Source organism: Echinops telfairi, unplaced genomic scaffold (assembly GCF_000313985.2).
Source record: "Echinops telfairi isolate 266 unplaced genomic scaffold, ASM31398v2 ScPeMD7_7420;HRSCAF=8458, whole genome shotgun sequence".
NCBI lineage: Eukaryota > Metazoa > Chordata > Mammalia > Afrosoricida > Tenrecidae > Echinops > Echinops telfairi.
In genome coordinates, this window is record NW_022111320.1 from 34,841,435 (window position 1) to 34,861,267 (window position 19,833).

At 41.6% G+C, this 19,833-nt stretch overlaps 1 protein-coding gene and 1 non-coding gene across 4 annotated transcripts in view; both read left to right on the top strand.

Moving 5' to 3' along the window:
- THRB (thyroid hormone receptor beta) overlaps positions 1-19,833 on the top strand; it is a 463,054-nt gene that overhangs the window by 111,272 nt on the left and 331,949 nt on the right. The gene's annotated exons all lie outside the window — the stretch shown is intronic.
- On the top strand, positions 9,740-9,904 carry LOC115872160. The gene has a single exon (XR_004047699.1). It is a non-coding gene; the product is annotated as a U1 spliceosomal RNA (small nuclear RNA).

The window sequence follows — 19,833 nt, forward strand, 5'->3', positions numbered from 1 at the left end:
CTATTTGCTTCTGTAGTTAATGTTGTGATATTCTGTTTTGATGAAGTATAAGAAGAAAATTCATCCTCCAAGTGCATGTAGTTGGAAAGTGGAAGAGTATTTTAACAGCCTTTCTAGATCATGATAGAAATCTGGCTTTGATGCTACCCCAAAACTCAGCAAGTGGTAATTTCTGAAAGTGTAGTTAGAATGTGAACTATAAACCGCTATCACTAGAGTTTTCATATTCTTTTAGAAAAAAGTCTACTCATCAATCTCACCTTTGGAATGAATCTTATACCCATCTGTGATTTGACAGCTTCATGCATTAATCATTTGAGAAATATTTGTTCACTGTGTAATGTTGATCTTCCAGATATACAATATTTTTGTACAATTGACACACACCTTCTATGTTTTTTTTGTCAACCTCTCAGCTTCCTCCTGGAAGGAGGTATTTTTGTAAATGCACTGTGCTAATTTTCTTGCAGCAACTTTAAAAAAATAGCATGACAGAAATACCTCTCGGTGGGGAGGGAGCAGTTGGCAAACAAAAGTAGAAGGTGGGAGTTCTTTGCATTAAAAAATACAGTAGGCATATTTCTTTATATTCAAATTTTTATTTATTAACTCTCCACTCATCTCAGAGATATGAGTACTCTTTGGAATTTGTCATGCTCATAATGATGGCTATTTTTCCAAGTCTTTTTCAGAATCCTAATTTCAAAAACTCAAATTCTATCACAGGCAACAAGTAGGGAGAGCTGTTTTCTTTGAAAGGGTAGCCTCTTCATTCACTTTTGATGGGAAAAATCAGCCAACACTCATCTGAGTAATCATAGCTTGCCTCCTTTTTTCTTTCGAGGAAAAAGGATGTTCTATGAAGAAAGTAAGTAGTTCAACTCACAACGCAGTTGCATAAGGGCTTGTCCTCAAGATAACCTTTGACTGCAGCATGCACCAGAAGGGTTTCTCTGTCCTTGACTTCATGTCACTTAGAATAGTTACACAAAGATAAAGTACTCCAGGACTGAAATGCAATGAATAGCATTTAGTACTTCCCTGAGAACATTTCTTATTTAAATTGTCTTTTGTGTTGTTTTTCTTTGTTTTACAAGTGCGTGGTGATTGTATGTGTTTGAGAACAATGCTCTGTATTGAAGAAGAATGACCATTTTACCTTTTATGCTTCAAAAACATTTGCGAATCATATAAAATAGTATGAATACTAAAATCTTTAACCTAATCATATAAAATAGTATGAATACTGAAATCTTTAACCTCTCTTCCCAGTGATAACTACTGTGTTGAAACAAGTGGTTCAAGAAAAAACATCTGTAGGTGTCTGTTCATATGAGCACATGTATCTCTCTATGGACAGATAAGCACTGTCAGCAGTTTGTTTTGTTCTTTAAATGTACGTAAATACCTCCATTCTGCATGTATTCTTAGTAATATTTTGTTCACTTAAAACAATGACATTGTTTTTGAGATAGGTTCGTGTTTACACTTAAGAGATTGAGTGCATTTATTTTAACTTCTGTGTGATATTTATTTCTTTGTTCCTATAATGACAGATATTTAGATTTTTTTCCAACTTTCCATAAACAGTTCCTTTTAAAAGTCATTCCCAATCATATACCAGGATGTAGCATCTTGAGGTCTAAACGTGTGCAAATGGTCAACTTTACACATATATTATCTAATCATCTCCAGCATGATTTTACCAACTTACAACCCAATAGACTTGTTAGTTGGCGCTATTCATTTGAGGGCTGGGAGCAGGCAGTGTATCAAAAGTATTTTTGTTTTTTCTACATGAAATTTGAAGAAAGTTTTTCAACAAGAAATTTGATTCTAATAGTTGATCACAATGGCCATTCGACCATCAGGCTGGGTGCAAAGAGTTCTATACAAATTTATTCCCTATATTATTATTGATAAAACTAAAAATCTGGACTCAAATTCTACCACATGTTCAAGTGTATATGATCAGTCAAATAACATACTTTCTTTTGATGAATTATATGTAGTGATTACATGTACTAATCTTATTTAACTTATGAATGTTATTTTCATGAACTATATTTATGACTTGGGTGACAGGCATCTATGCAGATTTATTTTCTTTGTGTTTTTATCCCTTTTCTACTTTTGTTGTTTTGTGTATTTATTATTTCTACTTGTATTATTTTTCTACTTTTTATTATTTTATTATAGAGATGTATCATTATTTTTTTTAAAGAATGAATAAATGAAAAGTTAGAGGATATTATAATTTTGAAACTCATCCCAAATTGTGAGGGAAGGCCAAAAAAAGTAGAACAATAATTCACAAATTATACAGAGAAGTTCTTGGGGATTGTTGAAATCCCCAGAGATTTTTGAAATAGTAGGTTGAAGTTCAACTGGGCGCCAAAATGCGTGGATCCCACACACATAATCATACCAAGAAACATGACTTTATAGCTATCACTAACTTGTTCAGAGGTGTCCAGTTGACAAAAGTAAAACTAATTATTGTTTTCAGTAGCCAGCAGGCAAAAGAGAAAAGCCTAGTGGGGCGAGGGTGGTATAGAGTCTTCCTGGAAGCCTGAAGCTGAGGGTAAGAACCCCAGAACCATATCCGGGTGCAAGGAAGGAACTGTCTTTGGAAAGCCCGCCACAGATTTTTCTTGGCTTAACCCCATCCCAGACTTTGCTTTCTCCTCTGTGGTTCTGGCAGTCTGCTCGGAAACAAAGTCAAGCTTGCAGGTGGCCGCTCCAGGTGTTCTTTCTCAGGTGCTCTCCCATCTCGCCTTCCCTCTTTCTCTGGCCCTGGGTCACTTCCTCTGTTGAGCAGCACTTCAAAAATTTGAGCAACAGAATCGTTGGCAGAACTTGTTAAAACTCATATTCCTAGCCGTCCCGGCCCGACTGTCTGATACAGGAGGACTTGCAATGGGTGCAGGTCATTGTGCTGATTGCTCATGGATCATACTTCAGAGTAGAACTTGAACCCTAACTCATCGCCATTGTGTCAATTCTGACTCCTAGTGACCCTGAAGGACAGACTAGAACTGCCCCAGTGGGTTTCCGAGGCTGAAATTCTCTATGAGAGTAGAGCGGCTGGTGGTTTGCAATCGCTGACCACTGACCACTGATCGTGGGGTTGGCAATCCAACGTGTAACCACTATGCCACAGGGGTCCGTTGTGTAGCATTGGTGTGGACCAAGTCAGAACTCCTGGAGACACCCTTAGCATGATCTTGCCAGAGCACCAACATTATGTTGTCCGGAAAACTGTTATGAAATCATGGATTTCACTTCTGCAGTATCTCTTCTTCAGTGACAATGTCACACTTTCAGTGAAAGGGCGATCTGAACAACATACTAGCCTCTGTGATCCAGAACAAGCTGGTTCTTTTTTTCCTGGAGGCATTATTTATCTTTGGCTAATAGATTCAGCCAAGCCATTTTTACAGCCTCACGTGTAATCAAAAAGTGTTTTTATTGCTTAATCTAACTACTCCTTTTCTCAACCTAGTGCACTAGTATTGCCTTCAGAGACCAAGTGTAAACTGCAGTCTAGATGAAAGGGATTTTAAGGAAAAAAATAGGTTTGTGTTTTTCCTTTTTGTGTTAAATGATGAATACCGTAATTAGCCGTTAATGAGAGGTAAGTGCTGGAGCCTCAGACACTTTGGGTTACTCATGTCTCTGCACCATTTTCAACTGACCCTCATTTTCCAAACACCAGACCTGTAATTATGCCAAATTTTTTCTGGGCCAGAGAATGTTTTGTTTTCCTTTATTGCTACCTACAGACCATAACGATGTGGAATGCATTGAGTTTCCCAAACTAATTTTAACTCTCAGTGAAAAATGGGCGATGTGGGGGACAACTTGGTAAGATAAAAAAGTAAAGGCTGTGTATTATGGATTTTGGAACTCAGGAAGACTTCTAGGACATATCTGATTGAGTCCTTCGCCTTCAGAATCAACCTCATTTCATAGCTAAGTCCGTCAAGTTTCATCAAGAATGAAATCTAAAAGGATATGGAGCTGCAATCCCATCTGGAGATCAGTCTGTCCTAAAATTCGTGGCAAGGAACCTTTCAGAAGGGATTTGCCCCCTGGCTCCTGCCTACCCCTGTGGTGTTTTTTCATCACGCCATGGTAGCCCTTGGCTGCTTCACTTGACCTCGTTCATCACCGAGATGAGTATTTTTCAAAAGCTTTTAATTCATCACTTATACTTAAATTATATGGGGTCTTTCAATGACCGTGTCTTCCCTTAGATACTTGGATGTATTCAGGTGACATGCCTACCTGAGCGAGGATGATACCTGCATTTTGTTTGCACACCTCATGTTTACATTAAAAATGACCAATCTTTGTTCCCACTCAAGCGGTGATCTTTCTAAAATTGTCCCTTGGGTTGAAGGACATCCACAAGGCAATCACTTAGTAGAACCTTGGGCTCAGATTACACGTGTTTGGCTAGGTCAGTGTTGAAGTTCAAATGATCTCGGGTGATTTTAAATATTTGTACAGGAACACTGATTAGTTTACCATTGCACTGCCTTGTAGTCACCCACTAATAACCACCTTGACCTGTGATGGTTAACCCCACAGGACCTACGGAGTTCTCAGCAAAAGCATTTGCTCCAGTATTTGAAGCAGGGCTTAAAAACTGGTTCAAACCAATATAGTCATGGTTGACGCAGCAAAACTGGAACAGACCCAAATTTGAAAAAGATTCAGATTTAAGCAATAACCAGAATGGGAACAATTACAAAGTAAAGCCCTGAAATGGGAGAATGGGAATAGGCTTAGGGAATTAGATTGGACCATTGCCAGTATTGTGGAGGGCAACACACATTCAATGTGGCTTGGGTAGCTGCCATTTTAAGCTGGGTATGGTTGTTTCTGACCCTATAATTCACGAGACTTGGTCGCTATGCAACAATCTGCCATCCGTGTTTTCTACGAGGGAAATTAAGTTTCTAGAAGGGTGTTGACCTGTAATGGTTTCTCTTCTGGTTATTGTTCCAATGTGCCCATATTTTACAAGTTCAGAAACATGTCAATGAGCAAACACTCAGCCAGGACTCAATCAGAAAGAACTGGGCCAAGACCCTGGTTAAGACTATTGTATGATGTCTTTACCTTGGGTAGTAGAAGGGTTGCCTTAGAAAAGGCATTTCAAATTAATTTTTAACTGAATTTTATACTGTGCAGCAATAAAGAGGTCTTTTCTTTCTCTTTTTCTTCCTTCCTTCCTTCTTCTTCTTCTTCTTTTTTTTTTTTTTAGTTACTATGTTTGGATTGTTTACACTTAAACTGGAGACCAGCCATGTGCTGTAGAGGGAAAGATGCTTTAGTATGAGTCAGGATACCTGAAATGTCATTCAACCCCTGACCTTGGACAAGGCATTTAATTTCTCGGGGTATTGGTTTCTATTGAAGCAGGGGATTCCTAAACTGTTTTCCAGCGGGAATGGTCTATAAATGTGAGCATTTGGTCAAGAAAAGATAAAGTAGAAGATAGGAAATCAGAGCATGGGTTAGGTAAACCATTGCATCACTTAGCTCTCACCTATAGACAGGGGCTGGATGAATGGATGTGCCACTTATGCAGTGGCATAGGTCCTCACCCTCCGAGGAGCTTGGTTTAGTGATCTACTGCTCTCACCATCTTAATAATTTCTGAACGAGGAGTCCTACATTTTCATTTTTCACTGTACCCTGAAAATCATGCAGTCAGTCCTGTCGCCTGGTAATACATTTCCTGTCAATGTGTCTACCAATTGAAAAAAGGAGTCCAAGCCTCAAATTGGGTCATTTTTACCATCATCGTATCTTTTGGGTAGACTGAGAAGAACAAGTTGTTGACAAAAATATATGTGTGGATATTTGTTTTGTTTTTTACATGAGTCATTTTCAGTCATCTGAGTTCTGGATTGCATCTATTATGATTCTTTGCCCAACCTCTTAATCCCACTTTATTATTATTTTTTAAATGGGAACCTGCTCAGCAGCGAACCCAAAGATCAGTAGTATGGGCCCAGTCTGTGGGAGAAGTGGCAGTCTGCTGCCACAAAGGTTACAGCCTTGGACACCCCCTGGGACAGTTCTCCTCTGTGCCGCTGGGCTGGTTTGAGTCAGAGCTGACCCACTGGCAACAGGTTTGCTCTTTCTCTTTTTAAAGTTTGAGTCTCGTCACAAGCACCATTCTCTCCATCATCACACAGTTCTAGTACAATGCAAGGATGCGTCCAAAACTTTGGGGGGAAATGGAACTAAAAGATTGTGGGATTCCCCAGGAGTTTTCTGAAGTCCCTGGTATAGAGGTTGTTGGGGGCTTGAAGTGATCATTTGGTTGTACATTTTCATTTTTCTGGAGAAGCTACATCTACAATAGCTTGACAGACTCAAGAAAAGAATTATTCTTTGGTCCAAGGCCACCAGTAGGATTTCACTATCTCTATATATGTAATGCAGGCTGTTTCCGTTGCTAGCTTTTTGCTTGTTTGTTTTTCTGAAAGAGAATGAACTGCTCTTTCACTTTGAAAACAAATGACCATGCAGGAGTGCTAGAAGTAAATTCTGTGTGAAAAGTGATTTTTCTGAATGTTCTAAATGCACACTCACGCGGGCCTGCTTGACTGTGCACATTAACACGGATAAAAATTACTCTGACTTAAAAAAAAAAAAAAGACTGATTGCCAAGAATATACACGTGCCTGTTTTATTCATGGTTGAATGCCAGAGGACCAAAGCACAAAGCAGACAAGAGAAAGTGTTTCTGTGTGCCCGCTGATGGCTACATTGGGTTTTATATCATGAGTATGGTTTCAGAAATTTGGAACAAATTTATAAACAACTGAATAGCCAGCTTGCATAGCACATCGTTGTAGGTGACAATAAATTCCTTTGATGGGTCACTCCAGGGGGGGTTATTTTTAGAACATTGTAAATGTCAAACCAATCCTTCAACACTTTTCTCCTTTTAAGAATTATTATTGATACCTGCCCCAAATGCTCTTTTGCCATCAATTCTTAAGTTCTTAATCAATTCACTTAAATATTCATTGTAGCTGACTTTTAGTTCTAGTAATAATAGATGAATATTCTAAAATATATTTTTCCTTCCTTGCAACTTATTTTAAGGGAAAATTCCCATGCTTATTTTGAACTACTGTCCTGGTTCTGGACTTCCACATTGGAAAACACCACTTCATCATTTGAACGACTTGGCCGGGCACAAGGCACCCACCCATCTGTGGTTCCACTCTCCTGTTTATCAGTACCTGATACGACTGTGTTGAATGATCAGTTATACCAGTTGAAACATGTACCAGTCCTTTCTCTCCTTTTCTTAACTGTTGCCCTCAAAAATAGGAAAGGAAGTATTAGTTTGTGGATTTCCTGTTCCCTGGGAACTGAATTGTTCCAGCAGTAAATTAATATTTGTGAAACCACGAGGCCCAAGAAGAAAGAACCAAAATGAGCCTCTTTAATTAACGCGCTTTGTTTCAGAAAACCTATGTGAGCACTGCTTTCAATATAAGTGCCATAGAAGCCTGCATGTGCCATCTGCCGGTGACGAACAAGGAAATCAGAGACTGGAGTTCCCAGTGTTTTCCTAGTGGTACCCAGTATTCCTTCTAGGGGACTTCCAGGAGATCGGATCACCCACATCAAGGGAATGAAGAACTTATTATGGCATTTTTGTCCTCTCCAAAAGAAAATGACTAGGCACTGGAATGACCTGGGGAAGTGAACAGACAGACAAACGAAACACCATTAACTGAGTCCTACCTACGAGATTCTGATGGAATTAGTCTAGGGCGTGCAGATTGGGATATGCGAAGGTTCCTAGGTGATTCTAAGGTGAATTGATTGCTGAAATGAGTATCTTTTTCTTTTCTTCCTTTAAAAAATACATTGGCACTGTTGTTAGTCGCTGTCTAGTTGACTCTAAGTCATGGAGACATCTTTGATATGCATGAGCTTATGATTGTACCTCTTGAAATAGTATCATTAAGAAATACATCATATACTAGGCAATTTGCCCATTTAAATTGTACAGATGAACATTTTCAGGACATTGACAAACTTGTACAATTATCATCACAATTAACGTTAGAGCATTTTGTCACCCACCAAAAGAAATTGCCTCCCTATTAGTAGTCACAACACACTTTAAGTCCTAGACAACAACCAGTCTCCCCGTCTGTGTAAATTGGTCTACGATGGAGTTTTCGCAAAAATAAAATCATACAACACATGGCCTTTTGCGACTGGCTTCTTTCACTGAGCATAATGTTTTCAGGGTTCATGCATGTAGTAGTCTGTGTCAGTGTTATATTCCGTTTCATAGCTGACTAATATCCCATTATGTGGATAGCTACTTTATCTCTTCACCCTCTGATAGAGAGTTGGGCTGTTCAACTGTCTAGCCATTTTGAATGTGTCCCTTTTTGCATAAACATGTGTTTTTATTTCATTTTGGGCTTCTAGCTAAGGGTACACTTGATGAGTCATACGGCAGCTCTATGTTTCACATTGTGAGGAAGGGCTGGACTGTGTTCCGAAGCTCTGCACCATTTCAGTTCCCACCAGTAGTACATGAGAGTCTTGATAGTTTTCTGTACCTTTTTTTAGTGCGGTACATCCCAATGACTTTGAACTGGCATCTCCTTTGGTTTTTCCGGTGATGCTGGGCACTTTTCACGGGATCATTGTCCAGGAGGATATTGACTTTGGAGAAGGTCTATTATTTATTTTGTCTACCTTTTAATGGAGCTGTTTTGTTTCTTGAGTCATGAGTTCTTTATGTACTTTAGATACAAATCGCTTATAAGGCACTTGGTGTGTGAATCGTTTGCTTCATCCTTTGTGTTGTCTTTTCCACGTTCCTGAAGGTGTGTGTCCATTGAAGCTAATTGGTTTGTGGAGTCCACTTCCTCGGTTTTTCATTTTTTGGGTTGTACTTTGGGTAGCCTACCTAGTAAGTGTTTGCCTGACGATTTTTAAAGTTTTTACTTGATGCGAGGTTATTAAAATAGTCTCCAAAGGATTTCAAAAAGTTCATGGAAAATCAGAATGAAAGAGAATGACTTTTTCCCATCAACTTTTTGAAGCCCCCTTGTATTTTATTCCATGAGTTTCACCTCTTCCATTTGGGTTGTGATTCATCTTGAATTACTTTTCATGTTTAATATGAAGAATGGGTCTGTCCCCATTCATTCTTGTACCCATGGAGATCCTGGAGGGATTTGTCAAAATTACTTCCTCCGTAATCGTGGGGCATTCTGTTGATGCTGCCGGTGAAGAATTGGATGGCTAACCACAAGTTTGGTGATTCAAACCACCAGACACTCCTCAGGAAAAAGTGGAGGCAGTCTGCTCCCATAAAGAGCTTACAACCTCAGACACCCTAGAGAGGGTCATAAGCCTCAGAATCTGCTTGATAGCACAGGGTTGGCTTTTTGGTTTGGTTCATGGTTAGCAAATTGTTGGAAGCCAGCATGTAAAAACTGCAAAGAGCATGGAGATTGGGAGATGCATACAAAAAAAAAAAAGAAGAAGAAGAAGAATTACCTAAGAATTCTGGCTTTTCTTTCTACTTTCTCCCAGAAAGTCTATACACTAGATGTGAACATCTAGACACGTGTATTTAACTACAAAAGACAACGTTTACGTAGCCTCTGTCTGCCGAAATCTTTCTAGTAGGAGGAACTTAGGAATTACCTGAAAAATCCTATGGACCATACTTACCTGGCAGGAGAGATACCATGATCACAAAGGTGTTTCTCCCAGGGCGAGGCTTATCCATTGCACTCCAGATGTGCTGACCCCCTGCGATTTCCCCAAATGTGGGAAACTCGACTGCATAATTTGTGGTAGCAGGGGACTGCGTTTGTGCTCTCCCCCCGTGTTAAAAAAAATTCTATAGTCCTATAAAGACTTTGGGTGGGATTGTGTTCATATTCTCTACTGATCTGGACAAACACACGTACACTACAGTGTGTGGCCTATTGTTGAAGAATAGTGCAACATCACTTCATGGTATTTCATTGCTTTGTGCTCTTAAAAGTTTGAATGAAAATTATGAGTCAAAAATTAGTTCTGGAAAGGTACGGAATGCTCTTACCTTGGAGGATGAATAAGAAAAGAGTATAAAATTCATTCCTCAAAAAAATCTATAAATCAAATGTGTTCTATAGTAGGAGAATGCCTGCTCTGTGCCCAAGGTTCTGTCCTCATGAGGGGATGGCAGGTAGGATTCAGAACAATTCCATTAATAAGTAAGAGAGTGCACTCCATTCATGCTACCAGAGCTTTGGGAAACAGGTCACGTTCCTTCCTTATCTTCACTTTGAAAAATGCTGGTTCTCATGCAGGCTGGGGCATCTTCCACAAATATCCTTGTCTGTCTAGAAAAGGGGAGTGCCGTCTGCTGGGTTTAAGATCGTTTTAGGATTCAGGGGATCATAATCAAACTTCACACACACACCCCAAGCAAATATTGATTTATTCCCAAGGAGGCAGCCATGTCAGTAGACACAGAATTTTCACATCTGGATCCAAATCCCGACTCCAGTATACAATCTAGGTGCCTTCCCATTAATTATTCTGTGAGTCTCATCTTCATCTTCTGTGTTGTGAGAATATGAAATGTTTATTGAAAGTTATCATTGGATTAACTAGGATAACCAATGTAAAATCTCTTCCCCAAGTTTGGAATCCAGTATATTTTACTCCCATGTCCCTTTTGAAACCAAAGACATGATGAAACTCAAGTTTAGCAAATCATTTGTGTTGGCCTTGAATTCAAAGAACTACAAGGACCATTAGCAAAAAAAATGGAAGTTGGGTTTATGACTGGACACATCCGATCCCATTCCTACATCATTCTGTTTCTTCAGGGGTTTTCAAGCCTTGGCTCCTTGGCAGACTATAGGACCTCACCTCACGAGGTCTCCCTGCCACCCTGAGAAAAATATTACTACTGTCCATAACTTTGGTGGTCCAACAGCATTCCAACAAGCTACACAGCTGTTGGAAACAGCAGGTGTTTATTTACTTTGGTCTGCCTTGCTAAGATGAAATACAGCTGCCTGTTTCTAGGGATGTTTTCCTGGTCTATGTCCTTTGGTTAGGTTAAGCACTGACATGTATTATGATCTTGATTTGGGCATCAGCTTTTCCTAATTCCTCTAGAACTTGTTTCTAAAGATATTTATGGTCCAGGAAACGTAACCTAAGCCCAGTCTTCCCTAAGATGCTTTCCACTGAGAAAGTTGTTCAGGAGTGCTTGTGTGACTGTCCATGGGGGATAACATTGTTACCATTCATTACAAGTGTATGAGACCTGTACTGAGGCAGGTGCTCTCCGAGGATCCGGGATCCGGCTTGGCTCTTCAAGTGATCTTGAGTGTTTACCCCTTTCAAGGACTTGGATTACTTCTCCATGATATGGAAATACTGATTCTTTCTTCCATGGGCCCCTCTGTAATGTACTGAAGAAAACAGGCTTTAACCCAAAGACACAGCCTAGGTTCAAGTAGTAGCATTTGTATTATTTGTGTCCCATTTTGGGGGATGTGGGGATGGTGATAAGTCCACTTTCTTTCGACAAGAAACTCAAAAGCTTTTCAATGATGATGTGTCAAAAATTGGGGAACTGCAAATTTTAGAACTACAAATGAGCAACATGAAAAGAAACCAATCCAACAAAGAGTTCAATATATTTTGATTAGCCTACATTTTCATTTATGTCCTTTTTAAACCTTTGTGGCTATAAATGGAATAAATTATTCATTCTCCAGATCAAGGAAGAGGAACAGAGGTATATGTAAGTGCCCAAAGGGAAATTCTACAATGTCTGAAAATCATTTCTGAAGTTTGGCCTAGGATATGCAAATCTGTACGTAGAAGAGCATGTTATTTATGTAATTATGAAGGTTAATGTCTAACATTGGGCCTCCACTCAAGTACTTACTCAATGCAAGAACACGTTGTTCTATTAAATTGGCATTCCAGGATGCACACCTTCCAGACACGATTGCCGATGAAAAATGTGAGCATAAACAAATGTGGTGAAGAAGGCTGATGGTGTCCGGCTATCAGAAGATATAGCGTCCGGGTCTTAAAGGCTTGAAGAAAAACAAGCAGCCATCTAGCTGAGAAGTATCAAAGCCCACATGGAAGAAGCACACCAGCCTGTCTGACCACGAGGTGTAGAAGGGACCAGTTATCAGACATCAAAGAACAAAATATCATATCATTGTAAGTGAGGGTGAGTTCAGAGTGGAGACTCAAAGCCCATCGGTAGGCAACTGGACACACGCTTACTGAAGGGTTGTAGGGAGGAGATGAGCCAGTCAGGGTGCAGGGTAGCAATGATGAAACATATAACTTTCCTCTAGTTCTTAAATGCTTCCTCCCTTCCACTATCATGATCCCAATTCTATGTTACAAATCTGGCTAGACCAGAGGATGTACATTGGTACAGATAGCAACTAGGAACATAGAGAATCCAGGACAGATGACCCCTCCAGGACCAGTGGTGAGAGTGGTGATACCTGGAGGGTGGAGGGAATGTGGGGTAAAAAGGGGGAACCGATTACAAGAATCTATGTATGGCCCCCTCCCTGGGGGATGGACAACAGAGAAGAGGGCGGGGGAAGACGTTGGACAGTGTAACATATGACAAAATAATAATAATTTATGAATTATGAAGGGTTCATGAGGGATGGGGGAGGCAGGAGGGAAGGGGAAAAGAGAGGAGCCGATGTTAGGGGCTCAGGTGGAAGGCAAATATTTTGAGAATGATGATGGCAACGAATGTACATACGTGCTTGACACAATGGATATATGTATGGATTGTGATAAGAATTGTATGAGCCCCCAGTAAAATGATTTTTTTTAAAAAAATTAACATCTAAGCTATTTTGGTTTATAATTCAGTCACTTACACCTTACGATGTTTAAAGAAATGAATCCCCTATTTCTGCTTGAGACTCGCAAGCCTGTGCCTCTTTACGGGGGAAAATGAAGCCACAGACAGTGGCTGAAGATAAGTTACAGTTGAATGGCTCTTTTCCAGGTGAAGAAGCCCATGGTGTTACTTTCAATTACATCTAGAACCAATTCTCAATTGAATCTGTAGTTTTCATCTGAAAAAAAAACCCCAACAAGTTCTCAAACTCAACATTCATAAAATATTAAATCAACTCCCTAGACTTGGAAGAAATAAAATGAGCTTTTCCAACTTAAGTGAAACCTTACGTGTGGTTTCAGTTGTCAGAGTCAAAAGGAAAGGGTACACCTGAAAGGGCTGCGGAAACAGCAAGGGATTCCACAGGGTTCCATCAGGGTATATTAGCATCACCATATATACTCGTGTATATGTCGAGTTTTTCAGCACATTTTTAATGCAGTTTTGGGGTAAAATTAGGTGCCTTGGCTGATATTCGGGTCAGCTTATACTCGAGTGTATACGGTAGGTTTTGGAGTCAAAAACCTACCAGAATGCATCGGTCCTGGTTCCAAGACAGCTGCTCTTATTTATGCACATTATGTAGTCTGCCGCCATCTGTAAAATAGGGATCACAATAACGCCCGTCACTGCTAAGAAGAGTAAATGAGCAAGCACATATACGATTCTCAAGAAATTGCCTGACACATAGAAAGTACTCGAGGAAGGCTATTGATGGTGATGGTGATGATGATGACAGTGAGACCACTGTATTTAGGGGAAAATATTAAAGAACAAAGTATTGGTTTTGAAAAGTGGGTAATGGGCCAGGTGACCCAATCAGCTTTAAAAGGAGTTGCCTGAATATTGGAAACAAGTTCGGGGTGGAATTCGAATGGAAAGGGACACCCATTCTAAGGTCAACATGTTCTCAATGGAGACAGCTGTCCTTCTTGGTCTTTGTTGAAGTGTTGCTAGCATCGTTTAACATAGTTTAGGAATAAAATATTTTGAGCAATCATCACTGTGAGATGCTTATTTTAAAAAGAAAGTCCATTGAGAAATTACTGTCTCTGGGTTTTATAGCAAGTAGCATGAGATTATGAAATGGTCCTGTGGAATAATAATAAACTATATTTATTGCCACGGATATATATCTTTGACCACGTGTTGCTACCCGATTCCTGTAGGGTTCTTTGACCCATAGGCTATACTGGGCAGTCAGAACCACCTGGGTCTAATCCAATTGTGGCTGGGGTCATGGGTCCCCAAACCAACCAGCTGTTCCCATCCCGTTCTGCCCACCTGGCCTGTGTCACTGCGCCCTCCACTCAGCTGGACTCTGTCTACGGGACACTGTCCCGCTTTGCTGGAACAGGCAGAGCCTGGACAAAATGTCTGCTCAAGAGACTCGTCTCAGCTTCTGTCCAGCTAAGACAAACTGACTGCAGTGCTGCCTCAGAGCTGCCAAAACTATTCCAGCCACACTTGGCGAAAGTCCAGCCTGTGAGCGCTTCCTGCTATAAATGGAGACGTGGGACCAATATTCTTGCTATACTTTTCTAAACTCCAAGTGCTGAAAAATAAAAATATAGAGACTCAGGAAGAAGGTTGGCCAGGAGTTGGACACCCAAGATGAGGAGTTGGGCAAAACCAGAGATTCTCCATTGGCCTTAAGCCTGAACTGGTGGAGAGCCCTGGAGTAGACCCTTTGATTTCTTTGAGTCGGGGCCGGATTGCACAGTAAGCAAAGGAAGCACAGACATACTTGTGGTTATTGACTAATCTGGAATGATGTACAACTGTTCCCTGTAGATTAGCAAATAAACCAATGTAAACCCATGCTTCCCTTGCTTACTGGATACTTCTTCCCTGTTAGGGGTTGTACATTTGAAAAGAGGCTTTGATTCTATAGGAAGGTGCTGTGGATTTGAAAGAGAGGGACATGCCAGCCAGACCTAGAAGCATAATCTTTGATGTGGTGGAAGAAATGTGATATTTTTCTTTACAGATTAGTAAGTAAGCACAAGTAGGCCCATACTTACCTTCCTTATTGGGTAATCTGATGCTGCTTTGAACCCTGGGCCTGAGGATTCAGGGTCATAAAACAGATTTAGCAACTGTTGAGCTATCTGATTTCTTGTGAGATTTCCAACGTGAAGTTAGCTGTTAAGCAGTTTGCAAATGGCAAGTATTGTACACATGCCGATGATAATAAAAGGCTAATTATAGCACTTTCCCAGGGTCCAGGGCTACTGTAATGGGGAGGATAGCACTGGCGAGATCTAACATGCCTATCAAAGCGCTGGTGGGTGTCTGTGTCATGTGTGGTGCTGTCTCAGATGCCCATCAGTATAATAGGTCTGACTGGACAGCTGATGCAGGTTCAGATAAGCAGAGCAGCCGTGAGAGTATTTGAAAGCCACTTCTGCCTTTCTGTGTCTTCGTGGTACCTTATGATTGGATTCCTGGGTTGGAACAAATAGGTAACTCCCTGAGCTGCTAAGCAAAATGTTGGCGGTTTTAGTCCATCCAGAGGAGCCTTCAAAGAGAGGCCTATCGGTGGAGTCTAATCCGGTACCCATGGAGCCATTAGGAGTTGAAGTGGATTTGATGGCAATTGGTGGTGCTGATGGTGGTGGGCCTTCTAGGGGCATCTAGTAGTGGATCAATAATGTTCTTACCTATTTCTCCAGTATATTGCCATCAGTGGGAGAAGGCCCTGGTGGGGTGGCACATGGATCTTTGGGCACCAAGAATGAAGTCTAAATGATTATCTCAGTGTTTGCTCTACAGAGGTAGCCTTGGGACCATTTCCTACCAAATGGTCACTTCTATGCTGCGTCTATAAAGAGATGTTTAACCTGCACTGGCTACCTCAAATTCAATGGGTACTCCAAAAATAACTGTTGATTCAACTGCGTCTCTTTGGGACATTTACATCATTCCAAGATTGTGATTCCCTTTAGTTCGCGCCACTGAGCAGATTCCAACGTGTTGAGTATTGCTTCTTGCCGAAGCTATTTTTATAAACACTGCCAAACGCCTTTAATCCTCCCTCAGTCAAGTGTATCTTTTGGGCTGTTTGTGTTGTTGCAACTAACTTTTTGGCAGAGAGTCGGGAAAAGTGAATGGAGGTAGGAAGCAGTTTGCAGAAATATCCTAGGGAGGGGAAAGGAAAAAAGAAACCCTTCCCTTGCATTACGTTTTGCATTCCATTAGAGAACAACGGATTGAAAACAAAGAATAAATCTGGCTGAGAACCTGAAAGGCAAGTTTCAGCATGAGTGAATTTTTAACAGCCTTCAAGAGGCGGGTTAAAATGAAATTCTGACAACCTGAACTATACTTCTTTCTTAAAGCTTTGCTATAATAATAAAAGGTGAAATGTCAGCAGTCATATATTATGTTATCTAACAATGGTGGATAATTTTCCCTCTGTGGGGTCACTTGCCCTTTTTTTAGTCTCAACTCTGCATTTTGATTGGCTGCCCAAAGATGTCAGTTACTTAAGCCATTTACCTGTGCCTGGGAAGTGCATTCTGGGCCTGCTCAACAGGGGTGACTGTTAGTGATTTCAGCCAAGCAAAGGAGTCTGTGATGTAGGCTACTTGCAGACTGTGGGGCTTAAAACTATTCCAATAATCCAATAACCTGTGTTCAGCCTTACGTCCCAACAACACGCTAATGGCTGTTTCCTAAAAAGGCGAACCCAGCTACTTTCTGTGCTTCCAGAAAGTATTGTTACACAGTCAGGAGATTGGGCAGGGGCTCCCTCAAAATACTCTGGGAAAGAGACTTCTTATGGCTCTCACCATATGGTGATGGGGACACTTTGGCTTATATGTTTTCCCCTAGCAAGCATGCTTCAGGCGCCTGGTGAGTTAGCATTGGGCGGCTAACTAGCTGCTCCTCAGATAACAGATGAGACTGGCTGATCCGGTAAAGATTTCGCCACAGAACCCCCTTGGAACAGTTCTGCTCTGCCCTGCAGGGTCTCTGTGCTTCAGAAATGCCTCCACGGTCGGTCGTGGGCTGGAGAGCAAGCAAGTTCTGAGTCGGTGCTGTGTTCAACCACCTAAGACATCTGCTTAGCCAGAGCCACCATGCGGACTATTATATAGAATCTGCACCAAGGAGGCTTCCAGTTGATGGAGAAAGCCAGATAAAAAGATGTTATTAATGGAAGTTGGCTAAGAAGGTGCCCTTCCTTGGGGACAGAAACTGGAGTCCTGGGGCCAGTCATGAAGCATCAACACAAACTCTCAGGCCCCCATTGGGTAAAGGACACCAAAGAGGACACCCAGAAAGGATTGTGGGATATTGGAGCACCTACCCACCGTTGAAAGGGAGCATCGTCCTGCAGCTCCAGCGTTCAGTGCTGCGGGCCAATGATGCCTGCTTGTTGCCAGGGCTTCAGCTTTCTCAAAAGACTACGTGTGTGTGGGGGTGGGGGGATTAATCATTTTATTGGGGGCTCATACAACTCATCATAATGTATCCATCCATCCATTGTGTGAAGCACATTTGTACATTTGTTGCCATCATCATTCTCAAAACATTTGCTCTCTACTTGAGCCCTTGCTATCAGCTCCTCATTTTTCCCTCCTTCCCAGCCCCCTCCCTCATGAACCCTTGATAATTTATAAATTACTATTATTTTGTCATGTCTTACACTCCCTGATGTCTCCCTTCACCCACTTTTCTGTTCTCCATCCCCCCAGGGAGGGGGTTCTATGTAGATCCTTGTAATCAGTTCCTCCTTTGACTTCTTTTTAATATCGACAACACATTCACAATTTTTAAGTCCCTGTGAAGTACACACGAAACGATCCCCAGGACCAACTGTGGTTTCCAGGCCAGTGGTTCTTCCCCTCAAGGTCATGCATGCTGTCATAAGATGCCACCAATCTTTATGAGCTCTGGTCGGCCAGGTTTGGGTTCCCCGGGAAGCAGATAGTCAGGCAGCCTTCACTAGCAGAAGGTTTCCTGAAGTGTGTTCTTGAGAACAACATCATTAGACGGAAAGAGAAGGAAGCAGGGAAAATTGAGCCATAAGGAAGACTCCGTGGAAGTTCCAGAAAACCTTCAAGGAGTTCTGGAATTGGATGAGGAGGCCAGGTCTTTACAGCCATTCCTGTACCAACCTTAGAGGTATGTTTCCTGGGTAAGGGGCATGACTCTGGGCTGCATGGCGCTCTCAGACCAGAGCTATGTCCATCAGAGGCAGCAGCCCTTCCAGCAGTTCAGAGAGCCAGCTGGTTGTTTCTGAAGGGAGAGCTGGTCAGGGCATCGCAGCCTCCAGCAGAACAGGAGGTGGTACGTCCTGGGTTGTCTGCCCAGACTGAGTTGCCCCTGAAAACCTTGTCTCAATCATCCTATGACCTGCTTGGACATCACACATATGAGAAGACAGCTGATGTCGTCGGTTGTGTTTCCAGGGTCTGATCTTTCTCTGGGTTTGTCTCCTTCCTATCTTGCTGGCTTGTGTGCCTCCAAGAAACGCCCACTCATGTTGGAACTGACGTCCTAAGCCCCTTGAGGAATTCTCAGTCCCTTGACCCAGCCTGAGCACTGCAGTTGAGTCTGTGATCATTCCTATCCGGGCCCCTGTAAGGAAAAGGGTTCAACCTAAGTGTGTGAAGATGGCATGGCACCGAGTGACTCACTCGATTTTGTAACACGAGCTTTTCATTAACCTGCGATGTGCCATGCCCCTCGCCTGTAGGAAACTTGGCATTTATTTGGCAATGCCCTTGAGTAAGTAGCAGTTGCAGTATGGCGTTCACAGGGCTGGGTACAGGGGTTGCCTTGGGACCCACCAGAATGAGAAGTCGGTGGTTAGAAACTGCTATAATAATCTTGGTGGGCCTTGAAAGTGGGAAGGGAGCGAGGCAGTCGTGGTGAGGCCAGAGAGAGGAGGGTTATAAAAGGTGTTAAGGAGGGAGGATCGGTAAGACTGTGTGAACGTTAGTATGTGCCAAGGAATTGGAGGGTGAGGAAACAGGATTAAGGAGATGGGGAAGGCATGAATGAAAGATATTTGTCAGAGAAATGTACAGTACTTTGTATGCACTCGTGGTGATTCATATGGGCTTAGGGCTTAATGACTGGTTATGAAACTTATTCTTCCCCGGGAACTAAGCCAGACAATCATTAATAGGTGTTTTATGTTTTTATTTTAGTAACTACCATATTTGGAGCCACAGACAATGTATTATTAAAAAAGCAAATGAAGAAGACATTAATCCCAATTGATGGGATAAGAAAACCTTCTTGGAGTGCAGAATGACCATGCCGATGATAGCAGTACCAGTGTTATGAGTAGCAATATGAATGCCTGTGGCTGCTATGGACCCTGCTACAGTGCTCGGCCGCTGGTTCTAGTCCTCTATCCTCTCCTTGGTAGAAGAGGAAACAGATGCTCCGATAGGTGGATGCATTTTCCCCCCAGTTTTCTGGCAAGAAAATAATGCAGTTGGGACTCAAATTCAGGTGTCCTGAATCCAAAGCCTGGTGTCTTCTCACAAAGTTAGATTGTCTCCCACTTGAAATTAATTTTGAAAATAAACATGAGCATGGGGAGGAGCCAGACATGAGGGAAGTTGCTTTGGTAAAGGCAAGGCAATATTTTGAGACATATCGGTGGGGGAGGAGGGGCGGTGTTGAGAAAAATCAATGCTTTGAGTTTTAGGAGAAAACCCTAGGACCAAAGCATAAAGGACAAGGGTGAGAGCAGGATTTGAAGGTCAAATGTGGAAAACGAGGCGGGAATATATTTGCATAAATGACCTTAAACACCACACAAAGGAGATAGGGGTTTTATTACATGTGAAATGTGTAGCCATCCATAGAAGGTTGTGCGGGAGGCAAGAGTAAAC